This window comes from Anastrepha ludens, chromosome 2 (genome assembly GCF_028408465.1).
Source record: "Anastrepha ludens isolate Willacy chromosome 2, idAnaLude1.1, whole genome shotgun sequence".
NCBI lineage: Eukaryota > Metazoa > Arthropoda > Insecta > Diptera > Tephritidae > Anastrepha > Anastrepha ludens.
The window spans coordinates 161,719,748-161,735,630 of NC_071498.1; the positions used below are offsets into that span (position 1 = coordinate 161,719,748).

Sequence of the window (15,883 nt, forward strand, 5' to 3'; positions counted from 1 at the left end):
TTCACTTCTGCAAGTTTTGGTAACTTCTGTGCCGTTCTGATTTTGTCAGCTTATAAAGAAGTCTAAAGGCTAAAGAAGGCTGAATGACTGCCTTCCAAAGCCATTTGCGTGAAATATAAATCCTCCGGTAGCGCGATTTTTGCGCCACTTTGTATTACTCCTCAAATATTACATAAAAATGCAGCAGTTTAGTGCTTAACCGGCAGAAAGCGCCAATTTATGAGGATTCCACAAATCGGTAGTTTAAAGATTTCGTTACGAAAAGTAAGGAATGCGAAGTGAGATACCAAGAAATATGTCTTTCATATGCCAATATTTTCTTTTTTAAAGCGATATAAAAAATGTAATTATAATCATTGCTTATACATATACACATACATGGAAATATTTCATATCAGAATCGAGCAAAAGAAAAAAAAATTGTGAGATATTTTCGAGTATGCAGCCAGCTGCTCTTTTATGCTGTAGCTACCAAAAATTATTGCATTAGAAGTAAAAGTGGCTTTTTATTTTTAATTAGAGCTGAAGAACTAAGTACAAAACTTAAAGCCGGTTTTTTTTCTATATAAGCATATACATATTTTTTTTTGGAATATGACGTTCTTCCAGCGGGCGCGCGATATTTTAAAACCATAAATCCCCTTATCGCATGAGCTGTCACAGGGACTTTGCCGACCGCAGGCACAAATACTAAATGATTCACCGCAAAAATAATATCTGAGCTAAATAATAAATAAAAACGTAGTATATAAATTATTTGATTATGTAAAAAATTAATTGTTAAAATTGTACAAAAAAAAAAAAAATATATTACAATAACAAAACAATAATAAAAAACAAACACGTGATAACATAAAAAATATGAATATTTAGTATTCGGGTTTTTTGTTTTTTATAAATAAAATATGATTATTTTTCAATTTCATGAATGTGCGTATGTATGTATATACAAGGTGAGGCAAAAATAATCAATCCGTCGGTAGATTTTATTTTTCCCAAACGCGACGTACTCTCAATCATAATTCACACTTGTGAACCAGCCAGCTGCAGTATACAAACAGACAGGTAATAGAGTGCGCTAAGGTTCAAATCTCCATTAGTTAAAATTATATTTTTTTTAGTTAGAAAAAAAAAGTTAGTTAAAAACTAAATTGTGTGATCAATTTTGCGGCACCTTGCATATTTAAAACACCAGCCAATTGAACTCCGACAATTTCCATTAAATACTAAAGCTTCAACAAAAAGTACATGTAAGTACATAGCCTTCAACGCAACAGTTGACTTAGAAATTGTGACTGATAAAATTTTGTAGACGAAACAAAAAAATAAACAGCTCGTGACAATAGAGATAAGAGAAGCTGTGGGATGTAGGTTTAATTTTTATTATACGTTTCAAAAGGCTTGTTAAATAGAGACCGTTTTTGCAAGAAATGCCATAAGTGGCTTTTAATAAAAAATAAAATTAAAGAAATAAATAAAAAGAAATATATAAAAAATAAGTAAATAAAATAAATAAAAAAATATTATAAATAAAAATAAAGTAAACAAAAAATAAAAAATAAATTAAAAAATAAAATAAACAATTAAGTTATTAAAAAAAAAAAAAAAAACTTAAAAAAAAATAAAAAAAATTAAAAAAAGATAAATGAATAAAAAATAGAAATAAGTAAAAAAGAGAAATAAATAAAAATCAAAGTAAATAAAAAATAAATAAATAAAAGGAAAATAAATAAATAATAAAAAAAATGAAAACAAAATAAAAAATAAAATATGTAAAAAATTAAACAAATAAATAAATGAAAATAGAAATAAGTAAAAAAGAGAAATAAAAAAAAATCAAAGTAAATAAAAATTAAAAAATAGAAAAAAAAAATAAAAAGAAATAAAAAATTAAGTAAATAAAATAAATAAAAAATTAAAAAAATTTAAAAAATGAAATAAACTAAAAAAAAAACATAATAAAAAAATAGAAATAAGTAAAAAAGAGAAATAAATAAAAATCAAAGTAAATAAAAAATAAATAAATAAAAAGTAAAATTAATAAATAATAAAATAAATAAAAATAAAATAAAAAATTAAATAAATAAAAAAAATTAAAAAAACGAATAAACTAAAAATAAATAAATAAAAATACAATAGAAATAAGTAAAAAAGAGAAATATAATAAAAATAAAAAATAAATAAAAAATTAATCAAAATAAAAAATTAAGTAAATAAAATAAATAAAAAATAAAAAAAAAATGAAATAAACTAAAAAAAAAATAAAAAAATAGAAATAAGTAAAAAGGAGAAAGAAATAAAAATCAAAGTAAATAAAAAGAAAATAAAAAATATATAAATAAAAAGTAAAATATATAAATAATTAAATAAATAAAAATAAAATAGAAAGTTAAATAAATAAAAAAAATTAAGAAAAAATAATAAACTAAAAAAAATAAATAAATAAAAAACATAGAAATAAGTAAAAAAGAGAAATAAATAAAAATCAAAGTAAATAAAAACAAAAACAAATAAAATAAATTAATAAAAATAAAATAAATATATAAAAAAATAAAATAAAATAAATGCGAAATTAAATAAATAAAAAAGAAAATTAAAGAAAAAAAGAAATAAACGGGGGAAAAAATGAAAAAAATTGAAATGAATAAAAATCAAAGCAAATAAAAAAAAAAATATAAAAAATAAATAAAAAAAAAAAAATAATATAATAAAAAAAATAACTAAAATTAAAATAAATAAATAATAAAATAAATACAAATAAAATTAAAAAAAAGAAAAAAAATTAGTTTTGCACGACACATCTTGAAATTAGCCCTACTTATTATTTCTATTTTTGTTTTTACCAAAATATACTTCATTCTTTAACAAAAATCAGCATAATTCAAGTTTCCAACTTTCCGCAAGATTTATAAAAGCTCAAAAAATTTTCATCAAAATTTCCAAATTTTTAACCAGAAAAACAACAAAAAATTGAATACACCCATTCAATTATATAATAATAACTCGAAATTTTAAGTCGCTCGAAATTCTCGTTGATTATTGATACATTTTGTACCTGAAGGTTTTGCGCTTCATCACTAAACACAATTCTTCGGCAAAAATGCTCTTCTGTGACTAGTTTCAAATGAGCCCAATCAACAAAAACGGCGCGAAAGTGATGGACATTCGGCTACAATTCTTGCACCACCTGTATTTTATAGGAACGTAAGCCACATAGTCGGAGGACAAAGGCAAAAAGTTGACGACGAATCGAAATTTGGTCATCTTCTTCATTACTTTGCTCTACATTTCAACAATTCGGAAGTGAACAATACTGGCGTTAAAAGTCAATGACTGCCCAAATCAAACTGAATAGAAAAGTCAACACAGTTTTCCATTCTCAGCTGTCAAATTAGAGTTCTCGAAATCAATATTTCTTAGACAGCCAAATACATCCCATATTTTAAGATAAGATGACCGCTTTGGTACCTCAAAAATACATATATTTCTCATCAGAATATCTTTAAACTTATGAAAATTAAAAAATATTTATTTTATAACCATCCGCTTATACGTATAAAAGTAAGGACTGAATGTTAGCCCTGGTAACCCACTTTTTGGCTTGAGTACTCTGGTTTGATACCCTAAAATCCTTGAGTTATGAGTTTCGCTCGAAGATGAAATTCGTGAAGATCATGGAAAGACAATTGTTGGGTCAGAAATGTTGACGCTGTGTAAAAATGGTTGTATGTATACAAAAAGTGTGACAACCTGAGGCAATAGTAATGCCAGCATACATAAAATATTGCATGACTAGTGAGCAATAAACAAAAAATTAGTATTTGAATTGAAAAAAGTTGAAAAATATGACCATGCAGATTGAGCTAGAAAATATTTTGGAATATTTGCAATCTTCGTGCCCCTAAAGACATCTATAATTTAAGAATATCTACGTTTTATGAATTATGAGTCTATAAATTGTATGCGTTTTTTATAATTAGCCTCCCTATCTAGAAAGCGACCCTCGTATGTGTAAGCGCATGCTGAAGTTGTATGGAAAAAAGTTAAAAGAAATATTTTTATCTCTTTTTAATTTTGCATATGCGCTCAGTTAGTCAGATTGTTTATCTGACAAAATGAATATTTTATTCTAGTTGAAATTGCTGCGATTTCAGAGGCTCAAAAACAAAAGCCGGTTTGAAACAGGTGGTACATTTTATTCTCAACTGTATGTAGGCACGTATGTAAATATGTTAATTAGTTATTAATTGAAAAATAAAAATTAACCAAAGATAAAATCTCCATTTGAGCACAGAGTTGCCACAATTCAAACATTTCGAATCGAAAATTAAGAAAAAATGTAAAAAATTAAAAATTAAATGGCGAAAATTTAGAATTTCAAAATCAGTAAAAAAAGTAGACACCGTGACTGGGAAATTTAGTAAATGACTCTATAATTAAGCAAATTAGGCAGATAATGGGCGGTATCCCTCTATATAGGCTCAAAACCATTTTGTGGCATAGGCAAGGGTAACTTCTTCTCTCTTATTCAGGCAGTCGATGAAGGACAAAGAAGATCATACTGGCTCAATCTACCGGGCTTATCGTAGTGAAAATCAATGAGACGTAGTTTCAACCTAATCCGATTGTGTGGAATTAGATAAGCATAATTTTAGAATCAGCACAGGAACTCTAACAGGGCAATGTAGATTAAATCATCATCTTACTAACTCGGGTTATAATCCAATGGAGCTTGAAGGCCTGTTCGGAGGCTGATGAAATCAATGAGGAATTAGCAGAGTAGGGAAAAAATTCATTACAATAGGTCAACTGCTAAAATTTTATGCGAATAATGAGGAATTTGGGCTCAGAGATACATTCTCTGAATACATAAAGTGGGCGCAATAGATCTTTCAGGCTGCTGAAGTTAGGTCAGGTTAGGTTTAGGCTATATAAACGAGTGTTTGAGGCGGAACATATCCTACACTTCGAACCATTCAAAAACCTTCCCATTTAAGTTAGTTTCGTTGTAAAAATACCAACTAGATTCGTCAATAGATTCGAGTTATTTAAACCTAAGAAGGGTTTTTTAGAAAAATGATAAAATTTCTTCTTTCTTTGGCACCCCAATAGCCCTTTGTAGGCCACCTAGTAAACACTTCACGCGCAGCCCGTGTCACAAAGCGCACACATTTGCTGCAAGAGTGTCATAACACAAAAAAAAAAAAATAATATGTAAAAAATTCATGGCAACATCAATTAACACCAAAGTGATTCCATTTCAAGTTATCCAAGTATTTTGGATAGAGTCGTAAATTTAATTAAAATTTGGTTTATTTATAGGTTCGAGTATAATAATCAGTAAACTGAAAAATGTTTAAGAAAACTTAGTAATTTTGAGATTTATTCAATGTTGAAAAGTTTGGTAAAGAGTTTGATAAAAAAAATTTTGGTAAAAAGTTTGAATAATAATTTTGTAAAGAATTTTTCTTCGGTTATTTTTAAGATTTTATAATTTTTTGGGATAAAATATAATTTAAAAAAGAGTTTTTATAATTAAATTTTTGCGAAAATATTTGCTTTTCTTCATTTGGAAAAACAATGGCTTTTAAATTTTGTTTGTTTTAAACTTTTAGGATAAAATATTCCTTTTGAAAAAATTTTACTGCGTTCAAAATTTTTGAGGCAAAAATTGATTATTTAAAATATACATTTAAAAAAAAGTTTTTATTGGAAAAATTTTTGTTGTTTAAAATTTGTGGGAAAAAATTTGAGTTTCTAAAAAAAAATATAGGTACATTTAAAAAACAATTTTGTTTTGAAAAAATTCTATTGTGGTGCTCAAAGTTTTAGAAAAAACATATATTAATAATTAAAAAAAAACTCCCATTAATTTTTTGGTACCATTTAGGATAAAATGTACATATGTACATAATTATTTTGAAAAAAAATTTGTATTCAAAAGTTTTGAGAAAAAAATTTTACTCTTTTAAAATATACAATTAAAAAAAATGTTTCTTTTGGAAAAATTTTTGTTGCTCAAAATTTGTGAGAAAAAATTTAATTTTTTAAAAAACAAATTTGAAAAACAATTTTTTTTGTAAGTTTTTACGATAAAATATATTAAAAAAAACAATTTTATTTTGAAAATATTCTATTATGGTGTTCAAATTTTAGAGAAAAGAAATAAGTTTTTCTAAGTTAAAAAAAAAACTGCCCTTAATTTTTTTGGCTTCATTTAGGATTAAATGTACATATGAAAACAATTTTTTTGGAAAAAATTTTGTATTCAAAATGTTTGAGAAAAAAATAAGCTTTTTTCATCTTAAAGTTTTTTAACTTCTTAGGAAAAAATATACATTTAAAAAAAATTTACTAAGTTCAAAAGTTTTGAGAAAAAAATTTGATTTTTTAAAAAACCAATTTGAAAAAAAAAGTTTTTTTTTAATTTTTTAGAATAAAATATACATTTAAAACACAATTTTGTTTTGAAAAAAATTCTAGTGTTCAAAATTTTAGAGGAAAGAAATTACTTTTTTAAGTAAAAAAAAATCTCCTTTAATTTTTTTGAAATCATGTAGGATAAAATGTACATATGCAAATAATTTTCTTGGAAATTTCGTATTCAAAATTTTTGAGAAGAAAATTTGATTTTTTAAAATATCGCACTTGTTACGTTAAAGCGTAACAACTCAAAATCTGAACATTTTCAGTAGAGACGAAAAACTGTTTCCGTAAATATTAATAATATAGGTATTACAAGGGAAAAAATATGTAATTCCACGAAAATATCATTAAAAACAATATAACGGTTGTTTCATTCTTATTTGTTTAGTAGTTGCGCTAAAATAACAAATTTTTGAGTTGTTACTCTTTTCCTTTTCTTTTTGAGTTGTTACGCTTTAACGTAACAAGTGCGATATATATTAAAAAAAAAAAGTTTTTTGGAAATTTTTTGTTGTTGCTCAAAATTTGTGAGAAAAGAGTTGATTTTTAAAAAAACAAATTAAAAAAAAAATTATTTTAATTTTTTAAGATAAAATATACATTTGAAAATTGTTTTTGGAAAACTTTTATTGTGTTTTCCAAAATTGTTCTCAAAAAAATGTGCCTCATCAGTTTTGAAAAACACTCCCCTTAAATGTCTTTTTGGTTTCTTAAGACAAAATATAAATTAAAAAAAATTGTTTTATTAAACAAAATTTTTGAGAAAAAATTTGTTTTTTGTCTGTTTTTTGAAAAACTCTCCGCTTTCAATGCTTTTTTTTATTTTTTAGGGTAAAATATACATTAAAACAAATTTTTTTTGGAAAAAATTGTATTGTGTTGTGTAACGTTTTTAAAAAAAAACTTAGATTTTATCAATTCCTTTTTGCAATTGGGGACAATTTTTTTTGATAATTTTCAGGATAAAATATACACAAAAAAAGGTATTTGGAAAACATTTTATTGTGTTGCTTAAAATTTGTCAGAAAAAAATTAGTTTTTTCTAATATTGTAGAAAACTCCCAAATTTTTTTTTTAGTTTTTAAGGAAAAAATTGCATTAAAAAATTGTGTTTTGGGAAAAATTTTATTGTGTTCAAAATATTTGATAAAAAAATTTTTGGAAAAAATTTGCTTTTATTCATTTTTAAAAAACACTTAAAATTTTTCTTTGGAAAAAATCTATTGATTTGTATAAAATCTTATTGAGTTGTTAAAATTTTTTAAGAAAAATATTTACTCTCTCATTTTCGAAAAACACTCCCCTAAAATTTTTCAGCTTTATTTCTTTATTTATTTATTTGTTTAAAAATTTTATTGATTTGTTAAAAATTTTTGCGAAAGAAGTTTACTTTTACTTATTTTTGAAAAACACTCCGCTTAATTTTTTAGTTTTAGTGTTATATTTTTTTATTAATATAATAGCTGATACTAAGCTTTGTAATCCCTTAAAGTTTCATAGTGAGATTTCCCTGACGGTGCGAGTTATATTCAAAAACGTACAGCGAACCAGTGAAGAATATCACCACTCTGCTTGCTAATATACTTCGCGGCGTCTCGATCGATTTGCAAATAGACATAATATACGAGTAGCTATGCTAGCTCTTCGCTAAGGCAGTATTTCGCTCATTATCTCGTTAACGCATAGTAAATTTAAAACTTTGAAGCTGAACTTGAGCAGTCGCTTCCCAACAGGTATAGCCAAACCTACGACATATTTCATGCTTGAACATTCTCCTTAACCAGCACCCGATATTAACTTCCAGATCCATACATTCATGGAAAATATTGTTTTTTTTTTAGCACAAAGCTTTACGTACGAACATCAGAGCGCACCTGTAATTAGCTTTAGATTATCAGCTCAACAAAAATTGTCTTCTGGTTGCCTGATAAGAAGATAGCCTAATTTGCGTTTGCCTTCAAAATAAGCAGTTGATTACACGAGTATTTGAAGAAACATTTACTTCTGGCTTCTTGCAGCAACGGCGGCACTATCTACGACGAACATAGGGCACAGCCCCACCAAGGTGCGGAGCTGAACCATACAATTTTACGTTGCTTTAATTTTTTATCAAATTTTTGATAAACTCCTTAACCTCTTAAATTTTGTAGGTACTCACTACAATTCGTGGGAATTGATTTTTTTTTTATTAAAAATTTTTTGCTTTATCCATCAAATGCACAGCTTCAACACACTTAAGTACCTTTTTTCAATTGTATTCCACTGCAGCTGCTCGGTAGCAAACGCTTTAAAGCATTTTCGCGCCACAAAACAAGGAGATGACAGAACACAATAAGGAGGCTGCTTCTTAAATTCGACTGTACTAAAATAAATCACTTAAATCACTGCCGAAAATCCTGTTGCACAGAATATTTAATACGCGCAACTGTTTTTTTCTTTTCTTTTTATTTGAAACGTTAATGGCGCGAAGGGTTTGAAAAGTTCATTTGCCCATTTGCCGCGTGAACATCTACGTACGTCAATCCGGCGAATATCAACCGACCGTTCAACAACCAAACGTGTTCAATGAGTGACTGCGACTGTTGTTGCGATGAGCTGTTGCTGCTGCTCAAGCCGAACGAGAATTCACAGCACGAAACGACGGCATCATTAAGAAGCTATTAAGCTAACAACTAAGCTAACAACAACACATGCGACAATGGTGGTTAGGCCAACATTCGTAGTTCATGCGAAAGCCAATGCTGTTCGCCTCTATGCATGTGTTTGTGTGTGAGTGTGTGTATGTACTTGCGCTTTTAGTACAAGCAAATCCCCCAAAAACCAAGAAGTATACGCAAAAGCACACCGGTGAGTTGTGAGTGAGTGGTGGTAGTAGTGAGACGAGAGCATCGCTGTCGAAGCCAGCAGCAACAATGTCAGCGACAGCAGCGCTCTCATTTGGTCGTTTATTTGGCGTTAGATGTGCTTGTATGTATGTATGTGCATGAGTTCAGTTGCGGTGTTCGTGACCATATAGAATTCACACTGCCGGTGTTGGTGGAGCTTTAACCTACTGTGTGCGATCGGGACTCTCAGGCTGACATTTTTGTTGATGTTTTCGTTTGAATGATTAATTTAATTAAAAGTTTAAAAATTATACGATCAAAACGTCGCTGTGGCTTATTTTTGTTAAGTGTTTTTATCTTGTCCCCTTATTGGGACCTTTCATTTTCTATCACATAAGTACTATGTCCCCGTAGCGGGACCTTTCGGCTGTTAAGGGTTAATATCCCGCCTAGAGCGCATCGTAGGTTCGATTTTTTGGTTACTGGCTTTATAAGAACACTGCATGCAAGGAATACCCACATAAGGGGAGCTCTGATGGAATTCAATACCATCTACAAATCTTTTGAGATTGACTTTTATTCCTCTAAGCATTTCAAATTCTTAAATTTTCTTCAAATTTCTTAATTAAATAAGAAATAAATAATTGGCGCGCACACTTCTGTTAGGAGTTTGGCCGAACTCCTCATCCTATTTGTGGTATGCGTCTTGATGTTGTTCCACAATATAAACCGAGGCATTATTTTTGATAAATGTGAGGAAATCCGCAAATAGGATTTGAGAAGGCTGAAGAGTATACATGGATGCCACCTATGGAATCGAATATCCGATAAATGGCTCCCTCGTCGAGTTACTTCCCTTAACTATTATTTTTAACGACAATTGACAAAGTGCTGTCTTAATTTTATAAAATCTCTGTTTTCAGTTTCACTTTCTCCTAAAAATGTTAAGGAAAGAAATGCAATGAAAAGGCGAGAAAACACAATTTTTTAAACGTTTCAGCAAAACTTTTACCATTTCCACTTTCCACCATTTCCACTTTTACCACTTTTAGGCGCCGCCGAATTTAATACAATCCGAAGCATTTTTTTAAGAAATATTTTCTTCTTAAAATAGCAGAAAACGCTGGGGTTTATAATTTTTAATTTATTTTTCATTTTGTTTTTGTTCAAATAGATTTGGGATTTTTTATTTATTTTATTCATTTTTGAATAAATGATTAATTAATTGATTTATTTTTAAAAAACAAAAAAAGTAAATTAAAGATATTTTAATTTATTTATTCAAATATGAAACTCCGTAATTTGTACTGCAAGGGAGTTTAAAAAAACTGTAAGCTCGTTCCAACAAACTGTGATTTATAGTAAAAACTGTGAATCTGGCAAGATTGCTGTATACATAAATGACTACAGTTATCGCTATGGATTAACAACCAAAAAAAGGAAAGGAAAAAAAGAAACAGAACACAGCTGGCTGTAGGTATCGCCATGCGAAATTGCTTTCAGGCAACTTTGGGGTTAAATAGATTTAAAATTAGTTTCAAATTTGTATTTTTATATTAAATTTTTTTTCTTAAATTATATGTGTATGTACGTATTACAATTATTATTATTATTAGAAGGCCATTACGCACTGCGACCAGAGGTGATATATTGTGAAAGGCCTATTTTTGTAACCCTAGAGTTTTAGGCTTTTTAAAAATTTTACCACAATTTTGGGTTTGTTGTTCCAAAGATTGCATGGAACCACAATACCACCAAGGTGATGAAGTCTCTGTCTGCCCAACGCAGGACATTCACAAATCACATGTTCTGAGCTTTCTATGTCCATTTCGCAAAAGCGGCAGACATTGGTCTCAGATAGACCAATATTATTTAGATGATACCTCAGTCTGCAGTGGCCTGTAAGATATCCTGTTAAAAGACGCAGATCTACTCTGTTTAGTGAGAGAAGTTTTTCAGATATTCCTTTGTTGGGACTTAGGAATAGTTTGGGTTGACGCTGACCGGCACAGTTTAGCCAGTGTCCGGCAAGTTTTCTTTCATCCCATTTCCTAAGGAATCCATTAATGTGGCCTTTTGTGAGTCTACAGAAAGGCTCAGGACCAGTAAGTTGCATATTTGCTCCTTGTTTTGCAAGGTCATCAGCCATTTCATTTGCCTCATGTCCTTCATGTCCCGGAATCCAGCCTAGTGTTACTATGTTGAGGTTCCCTAACGTGTTGAGAAGGTTCAGGCAATCATTTACCAATTTGTAGGTGATAGTTGTTGATATAAGGGCTTTTAGAGCCGCTTGGCTATCTGAAAGTATGTAGATGTGAGTACCTCTCATTTTCATGCTAAGGCATTCTCTCACACATATTTCAATGGCATGTATTTCTACCTGGAATATTGGAAATACGTATTACAATAATTTACACATCGACTCAGATTTTCAGTTTACTTTATATGCTCAAATGCAAAAATACATGCATACGCAAAATTAATCACCCTATCGTAAGATTTATAATTTTTGCAAATGGCGTCGTACGTCAATCGTATTTGACACTCGTGAAGAAGACAGCTGCAGTACACAAACAGACAAGCAATCGAGCACGCAAAGGTCAATATAAAAACTTTTATCACTTAAAATCAGATTTTATATTTAGTAGCAAAAATATAAAAAAAAAAAAATGGATGATTAATTTTGCCCCACCCATATAATCATGCAACGAACGTTGCCCACAATGGGTTAATATTATATATGACAATCGGCATTAAAATAGTGGTAGAAAGCAGCACTGTAGGTAGGCTTTACCGTTTGTTATTGGTAGTACAAAATGTTCGTTGGAAAAAGTTTAGCAACGAGACGTCGAACATGTTCGACGCGTAAGGTTGCAAGAGGCTCGTGCGCTGCCAGCGTGCAGCGACATCCAAGTGAGTTTTAAGGTTTCTCGTCAAACACTGTTGCGTGTGTACTCCGTCGTATGTACATATGTACACACACAAGCGCACATATACGTGCGTACATACATTTTGTGCCATGCCGGCGGCAGCAATCAGCTTTCAAGTTGAAGAAGAAGCTTTGGCAGTCACTCATTCGGTAGTTGCGCTAAAGTACTGAGATCTCATATGTGCATGAATGTATCTCATATATGTGTGTATGAATACGCCTCTACATGTGCTCACATATGGGTTTGGATGTATGTAACTTTGCGTGAATGCGATTACTTGCCAGGTAAATTCAAATATTGCCGCTCTGGCCGCGTTACAGGCAGAGTGGATTGAAGAAATTAGAAATTAGAAAACATGCAAACATTAAGTTTTTAATTTGCTTGTTTAATAAAAACAAAAACAAAATGCGGAGGCTGCGCAGCATTCAAGTATCATATTTACGGCTTCGTGTGGCTGTGTGTTTTACTCGAAGTCTATAAAAAATTAATAGTAAGTTCAGCATTGAGTTGGCAAGCACGTGGAATTATTGCTAATATAGCATGTGTAGGCCGATATTGTTTTTGTTTTTGGTTAGATATGTAAATTAGGGCGGGTCCGTTTGTTTCTAAAAAAAGATATGATTGACTTTGACTTCGGCGACTGAAGTATTCTACTGGCAATTCTGAGAAAAGTCTGCCAAGAGAATACTGCAGTTGTCGAAAAAAAAACAGATAAGAGACTTAACCCGCCCTAAGGTATATACATAAATGTATGTACAGTCAGCCCTCCTATAACGCGGTGAGTGCGTACCGCGTTATATAGAAACCGCGCTAAAAGAAACTCAGATTTTAGTACGAATCACATCATTCGCACCGCGTTATATGGATACCAATAAATAGAAAAGACAAGATAAATTATAAATTATTTTTATTTAATTGAATTGAATTGAAGAGTTCATATAAGAAAAATAATTAAAAAAATTCATCAAAAACTAAACTAAAAAACGTTTTCCTATCTATTTCTCTGCTACTTTTCTCCTTCCATCCTTGACTATCTACCCTCTTTCCAGAGCTCTAAATACAATGGGCTTTTTAGCCTGAGTGTTTTAGGAGCCACCAAATCTCCTGGTGCTCCTTGGCTCGACCTTTTCAAATTTCAAACTAAAAAAAACAGGTTTTTTGTTTTCCACCAAAAACAAGACAAACTTTTGTAAAATTATGTAATCTTTCAACACTCATCTTCACTCAGATAAGAGTCGCCTAACTCCTTGTCTTTTAATGGGTAAAATGTCTTCCTCACTTGGTTCATCTGCACATTGGTTTTCAATTGTAGCTTCTTTTTCTAGCTGGACTAAAACCTCTCCATAGGAAGGTAAGCAATTTCTTAACTCTCTTTTAAACTTTGCTCTGCGCACCGTTGACGGATGAGTTTGAATGAAATAAAGTTCTAATTCTTTAGCCAAACTTAGTGCTTTTCTCACATCTTGTAAATCGAGATTTGGCAACCACTTGTTTTCCTTATTTTCGTTTACCAAAGTATTTGAGGTGGGTGCATCAATTAATTCCAATGACGTTTCATCGGCGTTAAAAATCTCATCAGGTGAATAACCTCCTGCATTGATAATTCTAGCTAGTTCCAGATTATAATTTTCGGAAGCTTCAGCATCTGCCGAGTCGTCTTTTCTTGAAATATTATATTGTGCAATGAATCCTTTTTATTTTAGTTTCTCAAACCATCCTTTACTCGCGACAAACGAATGATTTTCTTGCCCTGCATAAGAATGCTCAATATTCCGTAAATGTTCGTAGATTTTAAATGCTTTCTGCTTGATAAGAATCTTTCCACTGATAGGAATCTTTTTGGCCATACAGTCTTCCAACCAGATCATTAACGCCCATTCCATTTTAACCATATTAGAATTTCGCATGCGAGTAACACATTTCGCACCTAGCGGGCAGCCATTCGCCACTGTTTTCCTTATATTATCTGCATTTTTCTTTTCTTCTTCGAAATGTAGATTCATTCAAATTTGCTGATTTTGTAACAGATGATATTTTTTTCCCGCCTTCTTAACGATTTAAAATTGGGATTTTATCTTCAAGCGATATAAACTTTCTTTTTTAATCTTTTCCTAGTTTCTTTTGTGGTTGACATGATGCAAATCTAGGGTTTATTATTACTTCATTGTTATTAAAAAGGGTGGTTAAGTTTCAAGGGCCTGTGTTGATTTTAAATAAAATACAATTTTTTTAAGAAATTACTGTTATTTCTCTTTATTATGATAATATTGTTATGGCTCAATTGCGCACGCAACAAAATATCGGCCAAATGGCTGCCGCGGCCTCGGCATCACACCTTCATCCGATGGTCCAAACTTTCGATGACGCTGAGGCATAATTGAGGTTCTATGCCGTTAATGTGCCGAATTATCTCATCCTTTAGCTCTTGAATTGTTGCTGGCTTATCGACGTACACCTTTTCTTCCAAATAACCCCAAACAAAGAAGTCCAGCTGTGCCAAATCACATGATCTTGGCGGCCAATTGACATCGCCGCGACGTGAGATTATTCGACCATCAAATGTTTTGCGCAAAAGAGTCATTGTTTCGTTAGCTGTGTGACAAGTGGCACCGTCCTGTTGAAACCACATATCGTCCACATCCATATCTTCCAATTCGGGCCATAAAAAGTTCCGTATCATCTCACGATGGCGAACACTATTCACAGTAACTGCCTGACCGCCGGCCCATAAACCGCACCAAACAGTCACTCTTTGTGGGTGCATTGGTTTTTCGGTAATCACTCTCGGATTCGACCAAATGCGGCAATTCTGCTTATTGACGAATCCACTGAGGCGAAAATGTGCCTCATCACTGAAGATGATTTTCTTCACGAAGTGCGCGATATGCATTTTGATTTGAACGCCTGTTTTTATAATACTTTAACGAGTTGTTCTTTCCATGGTTCAAATTGAGTTGGTCTGAAATTGAAAAACGTCAAATGAAATGCAGAAAAAAACTTAATGTTTAGGTGTGGTTTACATTCAAGATCGGTCCTTGAAATTTAACCACCCTATAGAACAAATGAAGACGACTGAAACCGATGTGGCAGACGGCTATGAGATAAGCTGGCATGTTTATATAACCATATGTATCTAGTGTGTATCATTCGGGTGTGTGGCTGAGTTATTCTGACTATTACACTAGTTACTAGTCATTGGTAGTCTGCTCGGTAAGAACTTATGGGATGCTGTTGAACAGAAATCGCGTTATAGGAGAGTTGACTGTATATTAATATGAACATGAATACCTACATAAACCTAATTATCTTTTTACACGATAGATATGTATACAAAAATTCGTGTAAAAAGAGAATCAAATGAAAACAACATTAAAAAATTATTTTTTGGAATTCACTTAAGAATTTATTATTTCATGCTACACATCATTAGATATTTTATAATAAATAAATTATTAAACGGCAAGAACAAAATCGACCAAGTCAGAGGCTTTTCCTTAGACCAATTTAAACGCTTCGTACATGCGTCGAGTGATATTTCTCTAGTTGCTCTATTAGATTTAAGAAAAATTCCTAAAATATTGAAAATCGTGTTAAATAAAATTCGTGGAAAAAAGTTTCCTGTAAAAAGAGAATTAGGTGTATATACTATATTATTATGTAATATATCATAAATATACAATATGTATATGCATTCACATGAAC

The 15,883-nt window shown here is 30.5% G+C and overlaps 1 protein-coding gene across 2 annotated transcripts in view; it reads right to left on the reverse strand.

Annotated features, from left to right (window-relative positions):
• The window catches only part of LOC128855715 (Y+L amino acid transporter 2), a 114,756-nt gene that overhangs the window by 68,713 nt on the left and 30,160 nt on the right, over positions 1–15,883 (reverse strand). Inside the window, exon 1 of one of the 2 annotated variants that reach the window (XM_054090856.1) lies at positions 8,669–9,055. The exons of the other annotated variant lie outside the window; for it this stretch is intronic. The gene's annotated coding sequence lies outside the window, so the exon portion shown is untranslated. Of the gene's footprint in view, positions 1–8,668; positions 9,056–15,883 lie in introns of those variants that run through there. 2 annotated transcript variants of the gene reach the window in all.